Raw genomic sequence first — 26,432 nt, 5'->3', positions numbered from 1 at the left:
TCATAATAAATAATGAATCAATAAATAAATCATAATAATAATTAAGCAGAGAGAGAAGAAACGGCATTTATGAAACGGCACGATATTTCTTTCTCTCTGCCACATGTCCTTTACAAGTACAACAGAGCACATCGGGGCACCTAGCCGTGACGTCAGAATGCGCCAACTGAGCAACGGTGGCGTCAGATTTCTGGTCCGAATAAAGTTGTGCGTGTCGAACGTGCTTGTTGACTTATTACAGTGCTCCGAAAGATAGTGTAATGCTTGCCGTAGGCCTAGAAAAGAGCATATTCAAACACACACAAACGCTATACACGCCACGCAACACATGACTACTGTTCGTGAACAACTCGAAAGAAATATGTCCGGGTCTGTTACACGGGCTGGGAAACGCGACTCTGACCCAAAAAGTCCCCATGGACGCCGGTTTCCTCCGTACACTTTCCGAATATCAAAAATATTGAAACAAAAAAGAAAGAGAAAGAAATAGCAACAAAACCACGTAGAAACAATGTGGAAATGGGAGAAGAAGAAGAAAAAAAAAACACTGACAAGTCGTGGAAGCAATAAAGGGAAAAGTAACTTTTCCTAATTGTCTTTCAACATCAAAACTAAAGAAAGAAAAAGATGAAAACGCCGCCCCATTTCGGTTCCTCCTCCCCCTTTTATGGTTTCCCGGGAAAGGCATGCGCGCACGCCCCCAGCGGTTCACAGAACAGATGCTACTGTTGCCGCCCAAACCTAACGCCTCCGTGTAAGAACACTCCAACGCGTAGAGCAGAGCCGCGCCTCAAGATAACGCAGAAAGGCGCAAGCATGAAATGAGCAAGAAAACTATAGCTTCGAGCACCAGTGGGGGGGAGCAGGGCAGTAGCCAGATCAGGAATAAAAGCGCGCTACAGAGGGCGCGAGAAGATGGAACACGACGACAGGAGGAGGAGGAGGAATGTTTACGAGGCTTGCAAAGAGAGGGCACCGGCCCACCTAATACCGTGCAGTGTCGTAGAATCCTCGTGGAGCTGGCGTTGGCCAATCAGCGATCCGACCTCGTGAATTCTGTTTCGTCATTCGCTTACCCGTATGAGCGCGCCTTTGGTTGCTTATTAGACGAAAGAGAATATGTTGGAACTGGTCGCTCTAGTAAATCAATCAATCAATCAATCAATCAATCAGGTGACTACGCTATAGCGAGGTCTAGCGCTGAGCTTGAACTGCTCTGACGGTGTTCTAACTTTATGCGGGTCCGACTATAACACGGACGCGACATACGCAGGTGCGAAAAAATTCCTGGCGCCCAACGCTTTAACAAGCCGTGCATGGGGCCTGTAATGGCATCGCACAGACGCCACTACGCTGTCCGCCAGGAGCCGTGCCAGTAAAACTGCGTCACTTTAATGTTTGAAGCAGTGGTATTGTTTTGCGCTTATAATATTTAATAGTCTGAGGAGATCTTATATTAAAGTCATGTGCTGTGAATGTTGTATTTAATAAATTGTGCGTGCGCACGCACGCGCGTGTACAGTGTGTGTGTTGACGTTCTCAAAATTCTGGGGAATAATTTAGTCAAGAACGTGAGAATTTGTATGAGCAACCTTAGCGTTTGAATAGCGCAGCAATGACCCGCATATACGGCATGGATAAGCACCGCTCATTCGTAAGTTATCGTTGTCATTGGCCGGGCCCCTTCACTAATAGTATGTCCAGCAGCAGGATATGCTAGAATTTGCTTTCACGAACAATTCCACCATGTGTGTTTTTATGAGTACGGGGCCCAAAGCACTTCTGCAGTCTATGAAAAAAAGAAAAAACCCAATCCACGTGACATCTGAAGCCGAATTCACAATTTTTTTCGTTCCTAACTGGTGCATGTTTGCAACTGGCCGGCGTCTGCTCTGACGAACAACTTTAGGAACCCTGTATTGAGAACTCTGAGCACTGGCCATATAAGAAAGGCTGCTTCCAACAAGTTTTCAACACGCCCCCCCCCCTCTCCTACAAACTTCAGTACAGCAAAAATACAAAGCACTGTGATAAAAAGAAAATGTAATAGAATTCATGAATGCAAACAAAGGAGAATGAGAGACACTTCATGGCATCACGCTAAACGACGAGTTTGCGATGAGCAGTTCATGATTGTGCCAGAAGATCCGGCGATTGGTAACACGCTATATGCTACGATATGCTAAGACACGGCAGACAACGCGTCGTCCAATCAGAGTACAGGTTTTTGTTGTTGTTTTTTGCGTTTACGAAAGAGCCCTCGCGAAGCGCTTTCCCGGAGCGGTTTTGAAGTCCAGTGAAGTCGGCTCGCGCCAGCTCTCGTCCTCACCGCGCTGCGCCGTTTTAGTGGGGGAGGGGGGGACGCTTTCTCTCGGGAAGAAGCCCGAGAGAACAGCGGAGCCGGCGGGACCTTAGCGCGAACGGTAGCCGCGTAAAAAGGGGCGGGGCAGCACCCCGCGACGAACAGCTATAGAGGGAGAAGAGAGAGAGAGTGCGGCGCTGATGCTGTAAAGCCTGGTGCTGCGGTCGCGAGCCCCATCTGCCGCGTATTTGAACTGGAGCGCGCACACACACACACACACACACACACACACACACACACACACACACACAAGCTCGCGCTCCCAAACGCAACCACGCACTCCACCGAGAGGAGGAGGGGGGGAGGCGCAAACAAGAGTGCCGCATTCTTTCGCGGAAAAAAGCGACAGCAGTAGCAGCACGCAAGGCCGGCAAGCCCAGCGGACGACTGTTTCTCGCAATTTTATTTACGGCGAGTTACGGCGGGTTCCAATCGCGGGCAGCAGCAACCAAACAGAGCGCCGCCGAGGCGAGTCGCGCGTTGTTGTCAATCTTGCGCGCCGCTAGACAAACGACGCTATACGTCAGTAACACCCCCCCCCCCCTTTTTTTTTTCTAGTGCCCCGAGCCGGCCCTGGAACAATCGCTCGCGTTCCTTTTCTCTGTGCGCGCAAACTGGTTTCCTTTCGCCCCCTCTCAGCCCTAAAGTTCGTAATTTGTATACAAAAAAAAAAACAAGAAAGAATGAAAGGAAAGGAAAACGGACAGAGCGGGGCAAGGGCTGCTAGAGGTCTCTGGCCAACTCGAACGGTTCCCGGGGGCCACGAACGTTCGGCACGCCGTTAGTGGCGAACAGCGACTCGTCGACTTTCTGCAGCAGCAAAACGGAAGAGAAGGAAAGGTGCGCTCGCGTGCGAAGGCGCGGAGGGGGGCTTCACTGAACGACGCGTGTCCCTCTTGAGCCCTTCAGAGCGCGGTGGCCTCGAAATGCCCAGAAAGTTTGTTTCACGGAATCAATCAGCGCGCGTGGCGGCGTCTTCGTAATCTCATTGGCGCCCTTCTATATGCAGGATGTTTCGGCGAACAGTTTCGAAAATTCTTAAGTGTTTGCGAGTGGCACATCGCACAATTCTAGATCATGAGTAGTCTACTCGAAGCGAAACACACACACACACACACACACAAACACACACACACACACACACACACACGCACGCACGCACGCACGCACACACACACACACACACACACACACAAAGAAATGAATAGCCGACTAATTATTAAAACTTCACTAATTAGGTTTCTCAGTAATTACGTGATGGCTCATATTGCAATGAACAAATTCTAGCCGCGGAGTTCGCAAGGGTGACACCAGTTTATCAGGGTGACACCAGTTTCGAAATATCAATTCCCGATCTTTGCGGAGAAATGCATAGCGTTCACTTACTTTTGTGCTTCAATGCATAAAATGACGCTTTGTGAAGAGTAGGCCAGCTCATGGACTATACATGCCACAGGCGATTTATAAAAGCATTTTAACGCATTCGCTGAAACACCCGGCATATATACGAACAGGCGAATTCACGAGCATACAGCATAAAATAAACGCGCAAGCAGAAAGAGACAACCCTTCCATTAGTGCTAAAATAATACAATAGTACCGAGCACGGTAAGTGCCATGGCAAAAGCGTTAGCAGGGAAATGGTTTGAAGAGTGGTCTTTTGCAGAATATTTTCCTTACGCGGAAACAATATTCTTTTATAAAATAATACCTATATAAAAAAAATAGAACTCGACCTGTCTTTTTCTATTTTCTTTGCTAAGCTATACTAACAGCCAGCACTTTGCACACGTCACTTCAGTTTGGGCACAGAACGCCTCGGAAAATTCTATGCGTAACGTTGGCGTGTGCTCGAAGGCCCAAATTTGGCGCTTTAATGAGCGGGCCCGAGTCTAGTCTGGCCCCGTGGCTACAAGCCTGAGCTCGGCCCGGGCCTGCGACCGCATGCCGGGCCGGGTCTCCCGAAATACGCTTCGGACGGCCCGGTTAGGGCCCGTGCAGTGCTCTAGTGTGGTGTACGTCCCCGCGTCCGAACGCCCCCATTTTCTTTCTTTTTGGCCTACTGCAGCCTCGCCCCCCCCCCCCTCCACCCACAGTATTGGTAACAAAATGGCTTGTGGAAGAATACTTGGACACGTTCAAAAAAAGAGAAGAGAAGGAAAAGACCTGGCTACACCTCTGCTTCGAGGACAGCTATATAGCCGAATTGCGGAGTGCGGCGTGAACGGGCTACGCAAAACAAATGCTCTCACATTCAACACCTGCCTGATACCGAATGGCGATTCGCCTTTGAGGAATCGGGCCGCTCCGATTGGCCATCGCGTTATCGCCCGAACCGGCTGTGCGCGCGGGCCTCGACTACGCATGGAACTACTGCAGTTAACACATCGACCGGGACAGCTCGGGAAAGGAATGGCGCGGGGCAGCCGCGGGGATGTCGGAAAAAGGCGCTGCAGGCATTATGGTGCCCCAGGAAGAAGAGCAGCCGCCGGGGCTTCTACACGGCAGCCGATCCACTCCGCATCGCATGCCGTGCGGTTGACAAACGCAAACACACACACAACGTCAGCGCCTCTCTAAAGAAAGCATCGCGTTCTTTCGAAGAGCAGCTCGGCGGCGCAATCAACCTAGCGCACATGGTCGCCGATCGCCTCGAACTCATTAGTGTTTTTCATCGCCGGGCCGCCAAAAAGGGATTGATTTTGTTCTCCGGCTTTGCTTTTTTTTTTTCTGTCGTTTTTCCAGCTCCTGCCAGCCCTTAGCGTCTACGGAGATTTTTCTTCCACCTGGGTACAAGCAAACAGTCGCTGCGAGAACTAGAAAGGAAGCAACGAGGTGCCATTTGTTCCAGGCTCGTTTTCTTCGCGTTTGCTTGTTTCTTCGTCGTCGTCGTCCCCCCGTGCCGCGCCAAAGCGAGATGAGATGGAACCCGAGCGCTCGCACCGCGACCGAAAAAAAAAAAAAGGGCTCTATCTCTCAAACCGCATTCTTTTGCCGCGCCGATGCGCGTAACATGCGCTCTCCTCGTCGCTACACACACGCAAGAGCCAGAGTGGCAGCGGACAAGTTGCCGCGGCGGTGGCCCACTTGGAGCGACTAGAGTGCGCGCCTAAAAAAAAAGAAAACCAAACAAATCGCCAACGGAATAAAAACAAGGAGCAAAGGAAAGGAGGAAGGCGGTAGGGAGAGAGAAAGAAAGCGCCTGTGCATCGGGTCCGTTGTTGGGTGAAACAAATGCGTCCCCCGCGAAGCCGCCTCGGAGGAGAGTGAAAAATAGTCCCGGTTGTCTCTCCGGGAAACTCCATAAATCGTGAAGGTGCGCGCGCGCGCGCGCAAGCACACACACACACACACACACACACACACACACACACACACACACACACACACACACACACACACACACACACACACACACACACACACACACACACGCACGCACGCACGCACGCACGCACGCATTCATGCGCCCTCCCTCCCTTTCTCCTTTCTCACTCGCGTTCTCCACGTCCTCTCCCGTGCACTGCGGCAGCAGCTGCCGCCAGAAAAAGACGGGCTCGCCCCAACACGAGTTCTGAGTGAGCGACGTGAGACCGCTACCGATGCACCGTTCGAGCGCTTTCCCTCGCGAGACTGCTGCAGCGACTAAGAAATAAAGAAACAAAGAAGGAAATAAAGAATGAATGAATGAAAGCAGACTTGTGAACTAAAATCGGCACGAGGAAACGTGTGCCAGCACAACATGCAACTTCCCACCCGTCTCCGTTAAAGGGCCCCTCACTAGGCCTGGCCATTTTGAGCTGACAAGCACATAGCATGACATGTGCGCTAACGATCCTGTCTGCTAAGTACCGCATCCCTACGTGCCGCAGAAAGAGCTTAAATTTCAAACCGAACGCCGTTCGCCCTTTTCCTCGCGGGCGCTGTCCTCCCAGCCGGTGCGTCGACGTCAATCGAAGAAGCGGAAGTTTGGTTCGACACAGTCGCACTGCGGCTCTCTGGCACTTTTTTTCTTTTTCGATGTTTTGTCAACCAGAATTGTCGAAGACGTCGGACCACTCGCCAAGATACCTTCCCTACCGGATGCCCGGGGGGTCCTTCGCCTCCCGCCGCTTCGATAGGAGCCTGCAGAAGAGCCCGATCTGGTAGTAGCGAGAGCTCCGTCATTACTACGCCTGACCTGACACTGGACCAGAGGGAGCCGACTGACTCTGAGAGTAACGGTGAATGTAAGCGATATAAGGCTACGGGAACAGACGACGAGTCTGCGCTTATTGGTGATTGTGATATAGCTGGCATCACAGGTCTGCACGATGAAGGCTTCAGGCTTGTGCGTCACCACAAAGAGAGGACCATCGAAATTCCAGTGATAACTGCACCTGTCACAGAAGTAACTGACCTGAAAAAAGTAAATCCCATTGCTCTGTCTACGGACATTGAAGTAATTTTTGGCGCGCATCGCAGTTGGGAGCCGATTTACTGCTCAAGTGGCGCAGCTTTTAGATGTCCAGCCAGAAGAGCACGTCTCAGTTGCAAGTCAGTCTCAAGGATTGCAATCTCAGCATGAGCGCCCAATTCTTATCCGTAAAACATTTGTTTTATTAGAGGATCGATTGCCAAAGAAGTGGTACACTGACGAGGAACTGTTGGACTACCTAAAACCACCAAGGGTTTATCGTGCAAGGAGATGTCACGCGACGCGCACAAAGTTGTGAACCCGAATGTGAGTCCATACGAACCAACACCGTGGTTCGGGCGTTCACTCTAAACACAGACCGTAGCAGAGAAGATCAACTTGGGCTTCACAAGACATGAGACCATTGACTACGTTGAGTCACCACCTCGGTGCTTCAAGTGTCAGTGCTATGGACACGTGGCCAAGTACTGCCGTGGTGAGCAGCGGTGAAAGAGATGCGGAGGAGGAGGAGGAAACGACTTTATTTAAGAGAATTTTCAGGGCTTTGTAGGCGGCCGCTTGTTTTCGGCGACCTCGTCTGCTCAGGCAATGATTGCTTTTTGTATTTTTTTTACGTGAAAGCGTTAAGAGCCCCGTGCCATAGAAAAACAGAACCAAATTTTCGAAGAATTTCGAACCAAATTTTAAACCACGCATACTCAACTATTTTTCTACCGCCAAAGTTGCTCACACCTTGTCTTTCATTCTTTACAAAGCTACTTCTAGCAATTTTGAGAACGGCAGCCCACAAACAAATGTAATCGAAAAGAAAACCGACAGCGCATACCTTTTATGTTAGTTATTCTGAGATTGGAATATTTAAAAGGCGCTACAATAACATGAGATCGGCCCACGCAACAGGCCGCGTTTCTACCAGAAAGCTTCATGCATGGCGTTCGGCGCCAGCGTTTCCCGGTAAACGTTAAGGCTACATATATAAGCTACAGTTGCCGGGAAGCATGAAAAGCAGTTATGGGTCTTTGAATGCTATCGCGTTTCACTCTTAAAGGCGAAGCTTAAGAGGAAGCTTTAACTCGGGCCCAACTCCGACGCGGCCTATTTAAATACATGTAAAAACGCAAAAACGTTTTTCTGAGATAACCCCTGGACCGATTTTAATGAAATTTGTTGCATTTGAGAGAAAACGGTAAATTCTAGTGACTGTTGGAAGTGGAATTTTGATTTAGGGCTTGAATTTTGTTAAAAGGATTTTCAAAAATTCAGACGTTTGAAAAAAATAGAAGCACGAAGTTTACGAACTAATAGCTCTGCATCAAGAACAGATATCGCGATTCTGTAAACGGCATCCATAAGACCATTCAAAGCGGACAAATTTGTTATGTCAGTTTACATCTTACGTGAATTTGTTACGTTGTTTACGAGGGTTCTGCAAAAGTTGTAATTACACATTTCCACATTTTTTTTAGCTTCATGTGTAACATATGAATTTTGTCCGCTTCAGATGTGCTATCAGGTACAATTCACAGAATTGCGATATCATTTTGTCTTGCTGAGTTACGGAGTTGTAAAATTGATAGTTTCGTTTTCTGAAAATTTGCGATTTTTGCCAAATTTTTATAAAATATTGAAGACCTAAATCGAAAATTCGAAACCAACAGTCACTAGATTTTAAGTTTTTCTTTTAAATGCAGCAAACCCCGTCAAATTTGGTGCAGTGGTTGCCTAGAAAAACTAATTCTCCTTTTACATGTATTTAGATAGGAGCACCCGAGCTAAAGCTTCCTCTTAAGCGTTCTACAAATTTTTCTTTGGGGGACCGTATGAGGGTCTCCCATGTCGTTTCTGAGGGAGCTGGCAGCTAGAAGCTCCCTGGGTGGGGGCAAGGCCCTCACATTCATCGCATGTATTATATATAGTAACGTTGCTCACATTCTCAGAGGATGTGGCCGGACCGCATGATTTCAAAACGTGGGAACTTTCGTTGTGGGAACTTTTGCTGCAGCGGGAACTTTCGTTGTGCCAATTGTAGTGGTGCCCCCCCCCCCCGCCCCCTAGCTAGCTATAGCAAGTGCCCTACGCAGGCAGGGGCGATAAAGCGAAAGAAAGCGTAGGATCAAAGGCAAAGGATTAGAAGAATAAGACGCAGAAAAATACAGGGAGTCGCAGACAGCCAGACATCACAGCAAGCTTAAAGAATATTGATTTCACAATCCTGAAGGAACCCAGCACACCACGGTGCCATCGCACAGCGGACCGGCTAAATCGGTCAAATCACTGAACAGAAGCCCCGTACACGAGGGCACTGCTGCGGAACCGGAACAGCGAAGTTACGTGTCTGCACTGCACCCACCACATTCGCGTTGCAGTGAAACAACACTACCACAGGAGGACTGTCAACAGGTGCTACGCGGCCTCTTCAATGCCCTGCGATCACACATAGAGAAGGTGCCGGCGAGCTCGATGAAAGCCACGCTAGAAGCAATCCTGGCTATTGAGTCGGTCATTTTAATAAAGCACCTAGAAACATGGACGCGGTCAGGAAACAATGTTCCCCGTCTCGCCCAAAGGCGGGACGGTGCAATGGGATTGTGCGGGTCTTGCGTGTCATTTACCTGTAACTTTCGCTCTTCTTACACGACATGGCTGCGCCAATATTGGCCCTGTCAGAGGCTGGCCTTCCAAGTTCCAGATCAACTGCAGGTTACGTCGCACATGGAAACCAAAGTATTTCGACATGTCCGAATGGAAGCGCCATGCTTATGCTTATGTCATGCTAATGTCGGACGTGAAATACCACATCTCCTCCTACCAGTTCAAGACCTCTGTTGCAGTGATTTGGGGGTCACTGCTGTAAGAGTGCGGTTCGGAAACCGAAGCCTCAACGTGGCGTCCGTATATGTGAGCTCTCGTCAGAAGGTCTCGATGGGAGAAATCATAAGAAACCTCCGCGGCCGCTGTTCTTTTCCCCGAGGATTGTATGAGGGGACTTTAACGCGCACCAGACTCTCTAGCGTGACAAGATGATTGATGCTCGTGGGAAGCAAATTGTCAGTGCTTTAGATACTGAGGGACTCGGTGTGGCGAATGACAGACATCCAACGTTTTTCCGACCATCGGCCTCTTACAGGCCAGTGGTTGGAAAAGCAAACTTGAAACATCCTCGCATCATCAACGAGGTATATATATATATATATATATATATATATATATATATATATATATATATATATATATAATGGGCAGCGACCATTTTGCTGTCTTCACCAGCGTCGTTGTATTTCCAACCACTGGCCGCAGATCCTGTCCTGTGATGCATTGGGATACGTACGGGGTCGGTCTAAGCGAATCTTCTGGAGACCTGTTCGCGGATATGCTGCGTGGAAAGAGATTAGCTATGCCGCTGAGCTGAGACTACCCGGCCGCTTTCCCGCTCCGGACTTAAAAGTTCAAAAATCTATGCGTTGCCCGTAGAAGGGAACGAAGGCTCACGAGGACGAAGACAGACCTACCAATGAAGACTATATATCACAGAATTAACGCCGTGATTCGCCGTTACATAAGGAAACTAAGAAGAGATCAATGAGCAGGATTTTGTGCAAGCCTATCGCTCTTTATGCCAGTGCCAAGAATGTGGCGGGTTGTTAATAACCTTGCTGGAGATTTTCGACCAAACCAGCCGTTTGAAGCCCTAGCATTGAAGTTAGGCATGTCGCTTGCTCGTCTTGCGAGTGCCTTTGCTAACGTGTACTCTTCCGGCAGGTCAACCGGCACAACCACCCCGCCTCCGCCGCTATCGTCGTCTCTGATAGATGCTCCTTTCACACTGAAAGAGTTGGAACTAGCCATGAGCAGCCTCCGGCGTACCTGTGCGGTGGGACCTCACCTTATCAGTAATCGGATGCTGACTAATCTACCGGTTGAGAGATGGCGTGATTTGCTGAAATTTTTTTAGCCAAGTGTTGGCCAGAGGTTATATCGCACACTATATGGAAGGTGGCAGTTTACGGTACTGGTTCTGAAGGCTGGAAAGAATCCTGCAGCTCTGGGCTTGTACAGACGGTATCGTTGACCTCCTGTGCAGCGAAGCTAATGGGGAAGATGGCGTGCACAAGACTCACTTGGCACGTCCAGCAGGGTCGGAAACTACCGTCGTGCATGGCTGGGTTTCGGCAGCGTCTAAGTGCTCAGGACAATGTGCTGGGGCTGCTAAGTCACTTGGAACATTACAGTGCGGATGACCTGTCCACACTTGCTGTTTTGATGTACATATGTTTCCAAGGCTTACGAATACGTGTATCAAATAGCCATCATCAGCCAGCTAAGTTCTAGGCGTCACGGGTCATCTCTTGCACTTCATATATACGTTGCTCAATGATCGCCGCATCAGAGTTCGCCTTGGCGACACGAAATAGGTATATTTCGCGGCGTAAAACAGGGGAATGTTTTATCTCCCTTGTTATTTAACATCGCCATGGATAGTCTCCCAAGAACACTAAACTATTGAACACCAGTGAAGATGCCTATATATGCCGTGATATCTGTATATGGGTCTCCCGTTACCAACATCGTCGGCTAGCACGAATAGCCCAGGGAGCAGTAAATGTCTCCCAGGGCCAGTTGGCAACGCTTGGATTATCGCTATCGGCAGACAAATCATGTCATACTATTTCCTAAAATTAAAAGAAAATATTGATGCTTGAAGCTGAATTTGGACGGATAATAGATTCGACAAGTCACCAACGTCTGATTTCTTGGCATTGCCTTGGACCACAGGTTAGTCTGGCGCCGTGCTGTTGACCAAGTTGTGGCGTCGTCGTCACAGAGGCTACATGTGCTCAAGCGAGTCGCTGGCATAGTCTGGGGCAACCACCCGACGTCGATGCTACGGCTACATACAGCGTTGGTTACCAGTCGGATCCTATACCAGCTACCTTTCATGCCACTCTCAGACAGTCAAGACAAGCGCTTAGAAGCCTCACACAGAAATGCTCTTCGACAGTGCCTGGGAGGCCCTCAGCCGGCATCGAACAAGAAAGTGCTCTATACAAAGCTGAGTCCCGCCCGCTGCGACCTCAGGCTTGCCAGACTCTCATGACCCAGCTACTGCGTTTGACTGAGTCTTCACCCGGCAAAGCCCTCTTACGAGATATAGGTAACAGGCCGTGCTCACATTTTTATGCGGCACGCAACACCCTTCGAATCTTAGGATTGCGCTGCTCGAAACAGAGGGAAAAGGTAGACCCGCCCTGGACATTCGAATGTATCATATGCAACTTAAGCATACCACGATTGCAATCAAAGAGCTGTATTTCATCTGCGGAAGCCAAGTCACCAAGTTCTGAAACATCTGAACAGGTGACTTCGAGAATTATCCAAGGTAACATCAGTTATTTGTTTGATCTGTTGCTTCAATGGACGAATTAAAGTTTAGAGAAATAATAAAACATCCGAACCGAATGTCTGCGTGCATTTGTTCTACTTCGTACCGAGCAAGAGAGATGAACTTTCGTTTCGTCTGTTTGTTCCCAGGCCGTGCAGGAGCGAGCGCTGAGAACGAAACTATGTCATTTTCTACCGTGTTCATGCGCGACGATCATCTGCTTTCATCCTTTCACGCCTGCCTTAGTGCTCGTGATTGTGGCACTGACTTATGCCGATGATCAGGTGTTCTCGTGCAGAGCGCGCAATATTGTCCGCTGCGCGGAACAAGAGACAAACGCAACAGTTCGCTTGCGAGACCGTCACTGGAAGTGCGACCATCAGCGAAAACGCGCGAGAGAGAGAGACAAAGAAAAAAAGGGGGGGAAGTTGGCGCCCGTGACGTATTCGTCACGCTATCCTTCGGCTCCGGTATGGGAGAACGCAGGAAAGGAATTTCGCTTGCGGAGGCTAGGCGGGGCAAGTGGCGAGAGTGTCTGTGTCGGCGGTGACGCTCGCCTCCTGAAATCAAGAGTTCGGAGCATTTCAAATATTTCCATCTCTGCTATTAATCAACTAATTTGAAAAAAGAAAAAAAATCGTGCGGTAGACCACTCCTAAGAGGGCACAAAACAACTTCTAGCGTAAATCAAAATTTGTTTTGTGTCCAGGAGAAGGGCCCTTTGACATATACGCACTGTGGCGTACAATACAGTATGACAACGAACACCCAAATTTCCATCGGCAGCATCGGGGAGCTTCAGCATGTCGCTACCACTCTACCGTCGAGGTCTCCGCAACTTGCCAGCTATGGGCGCGTTATGGCTAGTAATGCGCGGCTTGTAGCTTAGCCACAGCACCTGAAACATGTCACAGCGGTGGCCGGTATGCTATTCACATTCACCTCAAGTTTCGCACGAAGATAGCAGTGAGCTAAATAGAATTCTGGGGTTTTACGTGCCAAAACCGCGATTTGACTACGAGGTGCGCCGCAGTCGGGGACTCCGGATTAATTTTGACCACCAGGGGACCCCGATGCAGGATAACAGTGTTCAACGGGAAAGCTGTCTGGTAAATATTTACGGGCCAAGTACTAACTCATACGTAGGAAATGATTTTTTAAAAATCGCGCAGAAACTCCTCTAGTAGTTGTCTGAGTACGCGTAAGCATTGTGCCACTTGCTCATATCCACAAAGCTACCTGTCATTATCAATGTTACGGAACTTGATCCGACCAGCATAAACCCTTATCAACCCTCACCGGTCGTTCGCTTATTATGTTAGATAGCGAACGCGATAAGGCACGTTTAATTAAGATAGACTTCATTACGGCACTCGAACCCACTACCGTAGGAGTTGGGGTGAATTGCCTGCAGTTAATTAAAACATAGTTAATTAAGGCACTCGACTATCGACCTTTGGTGGGAGTCGAACCTTTGGTGATAATTAAGGTGAACTAAAATTTATTTAGCGAAGCTGTTGCAAAACCACCACTGCCCTTGCCGAAGGGGGTATGCAGTGCTTTAGTGATGGTTCGGATGCTTGTTTTGATATTGTTCTTTATTGAAACGTATGCTGTTCTGCATTGTGTGACTGATTTCAATGAACGTATGCACTGTTCACTTCATTTTGCTGAGCAATGTAGCCTCTGCCTTACGTGGGTATGAGCCATAGCAATTTTGCTTACGGGGGTACGAGCCGTTCAGTGCCTTACGTGACGGACACATTTCTCACTGGCTATAGGCCTAGAAATGCTTACGCATTTTTAAAGAAAATGGCTGTTCGGCTTCGGTTATACACAGACATCTCCTTGTAAGTTGTGTGTTGCCTCTTCTCTATTGAAGCAGGCGTCATGGTGCCACCATTCGATTTAATAAAATGAATGAATGAATGAATGAATGAATGAATGAATGAATGAATGAATGAATGAATGAATGAATGAATGAATGAAATGACTGTTAACGGTTGTGTAGCTCATCCCGCGTGTCCTTCGTGATAATATCCCGAGCGCCTGCAACCCACGTACGGTTGTGGTTATAAGCAATAAACAGTGGGCGAACGGCCTCTGCATGCGTTTCACAGAAAGGCGTGTCACCCCGATCAGACTTGACGACTTCACTCGAGCCCCTTTCGTGAAGTTGAAGTTCCTTCGGAGACTTCCCCCCGACTTTCAGCAGCCGCCGCTAGCCACCTCGTCTTGACCTCATCGCAATCTTTTAGTGGAGCTTGACGGTCAGGTACTCAATTTCAACGTCATTTCGTGAGTTGGAAAGGTCCCGAGTTCGCAAATCCCGGGTAACGGAGTGTCGAACCGTTGTCGTCGCTACTGCTGCCTTGTAGGAAATACCGTGCACCGGAACGATAACGCCCGATCGAAGAATCTCGCAGTTTATTCTTAAAAAGAAAGAAACATAGCGGTGCGCCTGTACACGCGATAATCAAGGCCGTGAAGCCACAGTTCGATACGCTCGCTCTCGCCAAGCGCTACAATAATCCGAGCGTAAGATCCAAATGCAGAACGCCTATGTGACCAAACACTTGTTAGCGACACTTGACATCAAGGCAGACCATGACATCAAGGCAGACCAAGCACGAAAGTTATGCACGCTATGCACATACAGCAAACACAGACACGAAGCTCGTGCAGGAAAGAAAGTACCATGGTTGCATAGTGCCAGCCGTGGCATATACCATTGCGGTTGAATCCCTTCTTCCAGCCGTGGCATATACTATATGCCATGGCTGGAAGAAGGGATTCAACCGCAATGGCACTTTCCAGTACTAAGCGAAGAGCAGCGCTCTCGGCGGCCTCGCAGAACAGCGAGATACAGAACAGTGCGACACGCATGCCATGGGTCTCCGCGGATCGGTGTCCGAAGCACAACGAATAAAAGGAGAGAGAGAGAGCGAGAGAGAGAGAGCGCGACGCTTCGGCCGCGGTTGTGCCACGCTCAGCTACGGTAACCGCCCTGAAGCGACTCGTCGAACGTCGTGCTTTTTCTTTTGCTTTTTTTTTCTCTCTCTCGCTGAACTGCGCGCGATGCCGAGATCCCACCCAGGGGGGCGGCGTGCCAAGCCCGCGCCGCCGTTCGGTGGTGTCATCAACGCGTGCAGCAGCAGCAGCAGCAGCAGCAGCGAGACACTCCCAAATACGATGGCGCCCTCCTCCTCCTGCTCGCAGCGGCGAGTGGCATCGGCGCGAGCACCACCTCGGGTGTTCTCTGCCAGTTCCCTCGCGGGGACAGCGCGGAGAGATTGAGCAGCGGCGGGGGCCAGCACCGGGCGTCGTCGTCGTCCTGCGGGCGGTAAACAAAGTGGCGCTCTTCTGCTGATCGATTTCGACAAGGGCCGCGGCGGCCAGCGAGCAGCCTCGAAGCGGCGGCGTGCCTTGGGAGTGGCCGCATCACCGCGGGCATGCGCGGGGCGACAGCGCGGCTCGCGGGAGTGGCATTCCTCCTGGGGGGGGGGGACTCGTTCCGTCCCCCCCCCCTCGGTCCTCCGCCGCTGCCCGGCGTGCGTCGAGCCGCTGGGGCTGCTGCTCGCTATGGGGACGCGCGCGGCGGGGCTCAAAAGCGCGCGCGCGCGCGAAGCTCGCTCGACGCAGAAGCAGTTCCCTTTGCAGCAGCACCCTGGAATTACGGACGGAGGCCCTGTCCGCGCGACGTGCGCGCGGAATATTACGTGCATGTGCCGCGCGCACGTGAACGTTTGTGCGTGCGTTACGGTGTGCGCACCGGAGTGTTGTATGTATGTATGTATGTATGTATGTATGTATGTATGTATGTATGTATGTATGTATGTATGTATGTATGTATGTATGTATGTATGTATGTATGTACACCCGGCCACAGAAGTTTACGGACCACAGGATCTCAGAAAACGCTTAATTTCAAAGCAGCCTGTGACAATAGCCAGTAAAACTGTATAAGATAATGTTGTTAGCATATTAAAGTCGAGGCCTGAAATGCAAATACCAGGCTGCGTTGCGAGGGTGCGGAGATATTCAGCTTTTTCTCACATTTCATGGTCCGCAATATTTTGTGGCCGGGTGTATGTATTTGCGCGTGCGTGCAGTTTGTAAGTGCGTGTGCCAACCCCAAACAACATTACTGCCCCAAAAGGTAATGTCCACCCCTACGCTCTGATGTCAAAAACACCCCAGCGGTCCTCTACTGTTCTTCACCGCCAGATTTATTAACCTTTCCTCTACATTCTTTAGCAGGGTAACTACCAGGGTTGATCCAGAAATAAGATTCTCATCAATTTTAGAAATAGACAACATTGTTTATTCTCATGGGAAATTTACATCATTGGAAAGATGAAGATTGGCTCTATTTTTCTACATAATCGCCATCTTTTTCTACGCATTTTTTGTAGACATTGCTCCGATTTCTGTATCCCAATGTCGCAGAACTCCGCCGCCAATCCTTTGAGGAAGCGTTTCACCTGTTCTTTGACTTTATTGTCACTCCAGAAGCGTTGGCCATTCAAATGTTCATTTAACTTGGGGAACAAGTGACAATCACTAGGCGCGAGTTCTGTGTGTCAAGAAGGGTGGGTGGGGCATGATAGCCCACCCAAAGTTTGTCAAAAGTTTCTGGGTTTGACGGGAGACGCGAGGTCGGGCGTTGTCGTGAAGCAGCGTTACACCGGCTGACAGTCATATTCGCCAGCGGTTCTGGATAGCTCACCTGAGTTTTCTTAGTGTTGCACAATAACTGTCTGAGTTTATTGTTGTCCCGCGTTCCATGGAATCGATCAGCACTACCCCCTTACGATCCCAAAAAACACTGGCCATGACTTCGTCAGCAGAAGGAGTTTGTTTGAACTTCTTTGCGACTGGTGGCTCTGGGTGACGCCACTGTTTAGATTTTTGTTTCGTTTCGGGAGTGAAATGAAAACCCACGTTTCATCTCCCGTAACAATGGAATCCAACAATCCTTCCTTATCTTCTTGACACTTTTGAAGAAACTGGCAAGCACAGTCAAGGCGTTTCTCCTTGTGGTCTGATGTCAATAGCCGCGGTACTCATCGAGCACAACCCTTGTGATGCCCCAATTTTTCAGTGAAAGCTCTTTCCACTGTACCGTAAGAACTCCCAGGAATCTAAGCAACAAGTTCGCGGGCGGTGACCCTCCTGTTTTGAAGCACTTCGCGTTGGAGCATCTCGATAACCGCCTCCGAAACTGACGGTCTTCCACACCGTTCTTCATCGTGGACTTCCTTCCGACCGCCACTAAACTCCCTGCACCACTTTCGGACGTGTTGAACGGACATACAGTTGTCGCCATACACCTCTGTCAACTGACGATGAATATCCACGGGTAGAGTCCCTTGGCGTGCAAAAAGCGAATTACGGAACGAATTTCGCACTTGGCGGGATCAACAATCGGAACTTCCATATCGGACGGCTGCTGAGCCAAGAATGAGCGGCGCAGCGAAGCGCGGCCGGTGGGAATCGAGTGTGGGGGAACAACCACGCGCTGCAGTGTTGCCGGATTTCACCTCGCACCTTCCCGTGTAGCTGGAGCTCTTTGGGAACTTTATTTCTGGATTAACCCTCGTACATACACCCTCGCTCAACTCTGGATAAGCGAGGACGAAAGTGCGAGCGTTTACTCCCAAGTCCAGCATCGCCGAGCAGCTTCAGGAGGAGTCGATCGACACCTTGCCCGCCCCTTGCCTCTCCAAGTGGACCCAGAGGCCCTGCAGAAGCACACCGAGTCGGCCACGGTAATCGCAAGCAGCGATGCTTTCGGCTTCAGTCTCCTCTCGTACATATACGCTACCCGATCCGCAAAAGCAGCGCCTTAACGAAAGCCACACAAACAGTCTTTCCCGTTCGTTTTTCACTCAAACAAACCGCAAATACTTTTACTGCGACAAAACACGCACAAAACCTGGCCCTGCAGCGAGTAGAAACACCGCGCACGACCCAACGAGATGGAGCGACTGGTGCCAAAACGTCGCGATGTTCTGCTCCCACGTGACCACTTTCTGCAGCATGATGACGTCACACGCACGCACCTAGTGTGAAAAAAAAAAAGCCAGAACTAACCCGGCATTCACAAAAAGCTCTTACGCCAGAATTCTTCGCGCGAGGAAAAAAATTTCTGCCGATCTCGAGGACATTGCCACATATTTAGCGAAGGCGACCGGCCAATGGCAAATAGTACTCACGAATATAAAAAGTTTCGCGAATTCGGTCCTGAATGCTCCGCACGAAAGTTATTATAATAAATACCGCTTTCCGTCACGTGAGTGTTGTCGACCCTGCCAAGCGAGGCGGAGACACGCTGTTCTCCACGCACTCGAAGCGAGAACGTGCGAAGGTCCCATCATAAGATAGTAGAGACTGCTAATCGCATTAACGTCGCCATTCGTCTCCGATATTTATCATCTCCATCTCTTAATTTTTGTCAAGGGACACTAAAGGAAAATATTAAGCTGAGTTCGATCGATAGCGTATCTGTCGAGAAGTCTACTTAATCGTTTCCTGCGCGCCAATATCGTAGCGTAGAAAATTGCCATCAAAAGTCCACGCAATCGCCTTTTTGCTGCCAACACAAACGGTCGCGCCGATGAGAGATAAGTAGAGAATGGTGAATGCCACTACGACTCACAGATCGTACATTATTCCAGAAGCAACAAGACGAAATGAAAATCGCACTGAATGCGGAGCTGCATATAGGTGGGTACCTGGAGGACAATAGGGGTCACTGCACGTTCTTTGGACATCTAATCGCTCTTCAGTGAACCTGCAGGATGGTTACAACTGTGATTACACCTCTCACAGTCATTGCGCGTCCACTAATCTTTCACTGCCTCGTCTAGCTTCGAATTCAACTGCAGCCACAAAACTCTAATGCATTCTTTTTAGCTATCTCTACTTTTCCCCGTACGGATTCTTTTTTTTTTTTTTGAAAGAAGAATTTTACTTTCGTCAGTTAGGTTGATAGTTGGGAAACGGAGCACATCTCGGTCGTGGTTTTCAAGTAAGGTTGAAATCTGCCCGCTTGCGTCACCTCTATCACGGATCCACTAATAGCAGTGTCGCACGCGTGCACTTCTGGTCGCGAGTGCGGCCGATCCGGATTAAGCTCATCATGTTTCTTGATCTAGCGCAGTACTGTGAAAATGCTAAAAACAGAAAGCAAATGCAGCTCAATAATAATAAAAAAATCACCGACGATTACGATACTTCTTATTGCGAAATTCGAGCGCATCCGTATACGTGCTTTTTTTTAATTTTCCGATACATTGGCTGGCGCGAACAATCTATCTCGTTCAACACGTTGCCAACGGAGCGAAGTGTGGACCGACTGCCTCGCTAATCATGACGCGCGGCGCGATTCACAGCAGCCGCCGCAGACAGACCTCCGCTTATGCAGCGCTTTGTTTCCATAGAGACGACGCGCGCTACTCTGGCGCCACCTCGTAGCCATCGTCGCCGCAAAGCCCGCCGTGCGCGGCATTGCGCTTTCTTATCACGCTTTCGCCATACCCTTCTCCTCTGCTTTCCTCCTCCCGCTCTCTTCGCTAACGCCGTCCTTCATCCGCGCGCCCTGCGCCCGCTCTTCTTTTTCTGTTGTCGTTCGCTCGGCTACGAGGTCGCCGAGGGAAGACGCCAACGCTCGGCGCAGGAGAGGGCGCATAAGAGCTGCGCTCTAAAACTCCAAAACCTTTTCATCCGCAATAGTAAGCTGTAAAACTTAAAATTGTCGAAACTTAAATATATCTTGCAAATCTGCATTTGTAGCCAAGGCAATATGCAGTTCTTAAAGGTGACGAATAACTCGATCCTGATCGTTGGAACCATGTGGCCGCGACCATTCTCGATCGCGATCATGAAATCCTATCCGGATCGGCCCCGATGGCGATCAGAACAGTACGTGTGACACCGCGGTATAACATGCTAAACAGCAGGGGCCGAATTCGTAAGTGCTCTTTGCCAGTGGCTAGCCGCCTTCGCACTAGTAACACGTCCAGAATCAAGGCGGGCTGGAATTTTCTCTTAGGCAGAGTTCTAGGGTACGAAGATTTCTGTGAATACGCGGACACAGTTTCCGATTTTGCAAATGCACACGGAATATCCAAGTCACACCGTGTACTTGCGATCGCGATCGAAATACTCGACCACGATTGCCTCGTTTCCGCAGCTTACGCAAAACAAGCAATACTGATCGACGAATTCGACCTCGCTCGGTTTCGATCGAAATCGAAAGTGCGACCGTATGACAACCGTATAACATGGTTTCGTTTTGTACAATTTCTAAATCCGCCATCTTTGTAACGCCGAATCGGCTTCGAGAGCAACAAAATGAAAGGAAATTTGGCGCTCGTCCATGCGCTCCCTTAATGCGCACTTCTTTCGTACGCTGCATCAGGGTGACCCTACAAAAGCGCGTCGAGTCGCCTTGGTGTCGGGCTGAACTTGGGCCAGCCGGGATCTTATATGTAAGCGGTATCCAGTATAGGGTGAAGACAGCATCGATCGGGTCCATTTGAATCAGACCGACCTGCTGTAAGTGGCCGGTCGACTCGCCTTGAAGCGTTAGAGAAGGCGCATTCAAGCGCTGTCACGTCGGCTCGGCGGTTCCCCAGCCAACGGGGAACCCGAAACTCGGTTCCCAAACCCTGTTACGTCGCGTGGACGCAGCGCTCAGATCGCAGCGCGCCCGCATTGGCTTCCGGGAAAATAGCCTTACAGGACCCCTCACCAGGTATGGTCATTGTGAACAGACAAGCGCAGTGCGTAGATTACGCGCCGACAACAGTGTTTGCGATGCATCAAAACGCTGCGAGACGCGAAAGCAGCTGAAATTTCAAATGAAAACCCGCGCACTCCCCCTTCCTCACTCCCGATGGAGCCCGGCTCCCTGCCGGAGAATCAGCATCGCACGCGTAAACGCTTCTACGTCAGACGCACTGCTCGCAACGCAACCGATTATTCCACGTGGCGTCCAATGCTAGAACGCGCAATACTACCACTGCAAGTGCCGTCGCACATCACAGCAGGAAGAGAAGGAATGAAAAAAAAAGAAGTGAGGTGGGGCCCGTGACGTAAGCGTTACGCGTCCCTTCGTTCTGGTATGGGAGAAAGCAGGGATAGATTTAGCTAAAACCCCTTAAACTTCGTAAAGTAGCGACACTCTCCTCCTCCGCCTTCGCTCCTCCTCGTTTCTCCTCTGTTTCACGCTCCCTCCTCGATCGTGACGCCACCTACACTGCTCGAGCATAGCAACGGCGCCAACATGCGCTCCTCGCCACTCCGTAGACGCTTCTCGAGCAAAAATGGCCTGAAGTAAGGCGCGAGGGTCCACGTGATGCCATTAGGCCAATAGCGACGCGGCGGCGGCCTCGGCCAGAGCGCGCGAGGAGGAGGCGGCATTCTTCAAAGCGTTGCACTACTTTACGAAGTTTAAGGGGCTTTAGGTTTAGCGCGTCCTGTATTCCAGCATACGCAATGGCGTTTGAGTAATAGCAGGTTTACCGGAAGCCGGTAGCGACATCTTGTGTCGCTTCGTCAAACTACTGTGCATTATGGACACATTTTCGTGTTTCACGAGCCCTATAGGCGATTTTTTACACCGAAGCTGTTTATGGCTAGGGTTCCGTGGATTTTTCGTGTCTGTCAAAGAATCTGCGTGTGCAAAAACTCAGCTCCCGAATATGATGCAAAATCGCTTCTTTCTATGCAAAAGCCTATACGTCTCATCACTGGGATATGCATTTTCAGTAGATTAATTATCAATCGGCACCATTTTCAAGATCAGTAGACTCTCAGGTAGATAACAGTTTTTTTTTTCTTGCTTGTTTACCGGGGTATGAGCCATTGCTTAAAGGGGTATGTATCATTGCTTAAGGGGGTATGAGCCATTCATTGCCTCACACGACGGACAAATTTCTCGTTGGGTGGGCTTAAAATATGCTTACGCATTTAATGACAGAGGTGATACGAGAATGTGCGTGCGTACCTATCAGCACGATGACCACCGATCATGAGAACGAATATGTTCGTACATTTTTTTCAGAGAGAGAGAGGGGTGGCTCTTTATTAGAAAAACAGAGAATTTTGCCGGCGCGTATGTAACCGCTGGCATGCTACTCTGTATAGGGATGGGGAATGGGATTAAGAGATTCCAGAAAAGAGTGGGAGAATTCTGTGTCACCTCTGTGTCGTGTACTAAACAGCTTCGTTGGTCGTCCATCTTCACATAGTGTAATGGCTCATGGTTTTTTTTTAATTCCGGAAAGCTTGAAAACGATCACCGCGTAGAGTCGAAGCAAAGGGAAAGTGTCTATGGATGCATGGGCAGATAGATGAATGCCATGAGCGCCCCGTTTGTAACGGCGGTGGGTTGCACCACCAAGCTCTTGTTATATTATTGCCTAATGTCTTACCTGCGATAAAAAAAAAGAAAGATGTTCATATTGAAGCGTGCATCCTGGCAGCACGACGAAGCAACACATTTCAATTTCTCATATGTTCGCTAATTAATAATTAACCAACTTGAGAAATTCCCCGCGGCTAAATGCTCCACAGATGGCGCGTTACAACATCCAGTGCATAACCGAAATTCCCTGTGTGGTGAGGGGTCCTTTAAAGGCCAACTGACACGAAACGTCGCTTCGGCAAAATCACCTACGAGTAGTGCACATCATTTAAGCAATCTCGACAAAGCTGCGGGGTTGGTAAATGTCTAATTAGCGCCCGCAACCAATTAATACCTGTTAACCGCCCTTAAATAGCATCTAAGCAAGGCGACGCATCCGCCTGGTGCTAAGCGGATGTGACGCAAGTCCTCCACCATGGAATCCGAGATTTTCAGCGCACCGCATCTCCCAATCTCTGAGTTCATGCCGAGAAGCTGCGCTGGTTCTGAAAGTTGGTGTCGTCGTGCATCATTTCAAGCCAGTGGTGATGGCGGCTTCTCCCACCCCCTCTCGGCGGCAAAAAAAAAAGAAAAAAAGGAACGAGCTTTTCGTGACGCATGCATTCCCATTTCCAAGCGCAAGCTTTTGCACGAAGGCCTGCTCCATCTGTACACTATCAGAAACAGGGTCTATTACGCGGTGCGAAATTTTGTTGCCGTTGGCCTTCAAGGATAAACACACAGCAGTCACGGCTTCACGTGCTAAACGACAGGCGTGCTAATGGTGAATATAAGGACCTAATCTAGACGTCGCAGTGCGCTCATTGCGTACGTGCGCGCATGCGCGAACGAACGTCTGTCATGCGTTCCCTCGAGGCTAAAGGCGCTGTCCCGGCCTCTGCCGGATCGAAGCGAGCGACTCGTTATAATAGTCGTCCTCAGGAACGTGCACTGTAAAATCGCAACCTGCGGTGAGAGAAATGAAGACGGAGAAAGAGAGATGACGCAAGTCTCTCCTGGGCTACGCTTCGCCGAGAGAGACTGAAGACACACGCCAGTCTGGTCGTGGCATATGTATGCATGTTTCCGGTCTTAACCAACGGTGAACGAGGGAGAGAAAAAAAAAAGGAGATAAAGAAGTAAGAAAGAAAGAAAACGCGCGAGAAAGAAAATGAGCGCAGCGTCACTGCTCGGGGTCGGGCGCTGTCACTCCAAGCAGGGAAGGCCTTTTCGGCGCCCGCTCTATAAATCAGGAACCATTTGCAAACATGTTAGGTTAGGTTAGCGCTGAAGGTATACGCGCCACGGTGGGCAGGCAGCCGCAGCGACGCGCGGCGGCAGCGGGGAGAACTTCACCTACTCCAAGTCGAAAGACGTACCGTTGCTGTGGTAGAAAGAGAGAAACAGAGAGAGAGAGAGAGAGGGTGAGCGTGCCGCTGAACGCAAAAGAGCCCACGGGTGAGGCCCCCACCGCGGCGCCGTCTGCGGCGGCGCGCGAGCGAGTATTGCGACTCTGACTCCGCCGCGATCCGGAATCGTGCGGCGAGGGTGGAGAGCGTGGCGCTGGTAATGATGGACCCGGCGTGACTCTCGGTCGAGGCGCCGGGAACCCCGACTCCCCCCTCACACCCCCTTCTTCCTCCTCGTCCTTCCATTGTGGCGCGCGGGAAGCAGGCGGCCAAAGCCAAGCCATGAAATACGATGCCCGTTCCGCCTCGGCCCGTCAAAGTCCCCCTCCATTCGCGTTCGTTCGTGAGGGGACCGATCGTAATGAGCGCGTCGTGAGGCGGCCCCCGCGATAACCTCCTCGCCAGCCATCCCCCACACGGCACAGCGCGTTCCTCCAAGATCACCCCCCCCCCCCTTCCCAGTCTCTCTCAACCCCAGCCGCCTCCTCTGTCGCATGTCTTGGCGCGCGATCGCAAACGGCGCCGTGATCGCGACTGATCACCTCGGCTATGCCAGCGAAGAACGCCGCGCGGCCCGTAACAATTTCCGCCCGGAGGGACTGTTTCGCCGCTGCGCACGTCAGATACGTCAGGGTGGCGGGGGCGCTGTCCGTTCGTCCACGCTGAAAATGTACTCCATGCACTGGTGCGCATCGAAGATCTATCGGCACCCCCCAAACGCACACCATTCTTTCTTCCTGTTCCTCACAGTGGGATTTTATGCCCACAAAACACATGTCCCCACTCTAGCATATAATCAAAGACGAGCAAGGCGCTCTTAACAGATTATAAACATATTGGAGTGACCATCAGCTCAATATAAAACTCGAAGAAGAGGCAACTGATCAGAACGCCTGTTACACGTCCGTAACATTCAGCGCTCGAACAGCAGCGCTCGAACGCTGCAGTTGCGAGCGTTTGAGTGCACGCGACCGTGCCGAATGGCAGTTGCCATCCCTCCGCAGCCGGTTTCTAAGGACGTTCTGGTCCCGAATATAGTACGCGAAATACAAGAACAAGCGGACGTTACAGAACCACAGCTGGCCAAAATCAATCAGGGGTGCCCCCCTCCCCGCCCCTCCTACGGCGTGCCGCATAATATCGTGGCTTTGTCACGTAAAGCCCCGTAATCTAATTATTTAATTTTAACGAAGTCATGCTGAAAGTGTTTCTTTCGCGGGATTTCTTTAATGCCCGCTATGTTCCCGCCGGGAAAGCGATATGCGAGATTTAGTGTCTGTCCATCGCGCTTCCTGAGAGGCAAGCGCAGGGAGTTGAGGCCTCGATATGCTCACTTACAAGGTATTCTGTCGAAATTTTAGGCAATCTGCCGACACTTCGTTGTCACCGACGCGCATGTTCACTGCCGCCTCACGCGACTGCTGGCGACGAGGGAAAATGTTTGGGCTTGACTCAACTGCAGTAAAACGGAAAAGTGGCGCAATCGAGATCCGATAACCGATCAAAGTTCTGGTAACGCTCAAGCAAAATCGCGGATTTGCCGCGTGACACTGACGCAAACAACACGCCACTGCGACATGAGGCAATCGCAAACACTGCGACATATAGATAGCTTATGCTGGTGTTTGCAAAGACAAACGCAAAACCAGTTTGGACATATCAAATATTCTTTCAGAATTCTATGACTGTTAGTTTTTATGGTAATATGTTGATTATCGGAAGAGAAAAATATTAAAGGTTAAAGTTGGCCAGTTTTCGAATTTCGCGCGTTAACCCCAGCGCTGGCGCGTCAGTGTGACGTCACGGATTTCAAGGTATTTACTGTCGCATTCGGGCCGTTGTGACTGCGTAAACGTTCTTGAAACCCGCTATTTTCAGTATTTGACTTTTTTTGGAATACAATGTAGTCCATCTTTACCAATCAAGAATTAGCTAGGCTCGAGCAAATACCGTCAAAACCTATGACGTCACGGCGAACATGCTGCGGGAACTTCAATGCGACTTTCATTTAGCGTCTTTTTTTGGCTTACCAAAGCTTTTCTCACGGCAAGGACGGCTTTTTCTTTAATGCGAACAGCATTGTTCTCATCGTTATACCATAGTCGTAATTTAGGAATCGACATCTCATTATCACCACGCCTTTGTCGTTATACGACTTTGCAGTTCCATCGATATCATTCGTTCTTCGTCAATTCATCGTCACTAGTCGGCGTCATGCCTCCTTGCTGATGGGCGACGTTGGCAAGATGGCGAAATATATCAAAGTGGGACGATATAGGTGAATGTGGAATGTAGCCGAAGCAACGAAAGTCTCAGCATTACCACTACACATGTTACATAAACGTGACTTCCGAAATATTGTCTGTCGATACATTGCTCGATGACCATTCGCATTGCCATCGACAGTCCTCGTGAGATGATTCTTATTCAAGCTTGGCGCTTTTCCTTTT

General features: G+C 50.0%; 1 protein-coding gene across 1 annotated transcript in view; it reads right to left on the bottom strand.

Annotated features, from left to right (window-relative positions):
• The window catches only part of LOC135913409 (uncharacterized), a 134,574-nt gene that overhangs the window by 100,809 nt on the left and 7,333 nt on the right, over positions 1-26,432 (bottom strand). The gene's annotated exons all lie outside the window — the stretch shown is intronic.

Source organism: Dermacentor albipictus, chromosome 4 (genome assembly GCF_038994185.2).
Source record: "Dermacentor albipictus isolate Rhodes 1998 colony chromosome 4, USDA_Dalb.pri_finalv2, whole genome shotgun sequence".
Classification (NCBI taxonomy): domain Eukaryota; kingdom Metazoa; phylum Arthropoda; class Arachnida; order Ixodida; family Ixodidae; genus Dermacentor; species Dermacentor albipictus.
The sequence above is the reverse complement of the archived record's forward strand: the minus strand, read 5'-3'. Positions and strand labels throughout refer to the sequence as shown.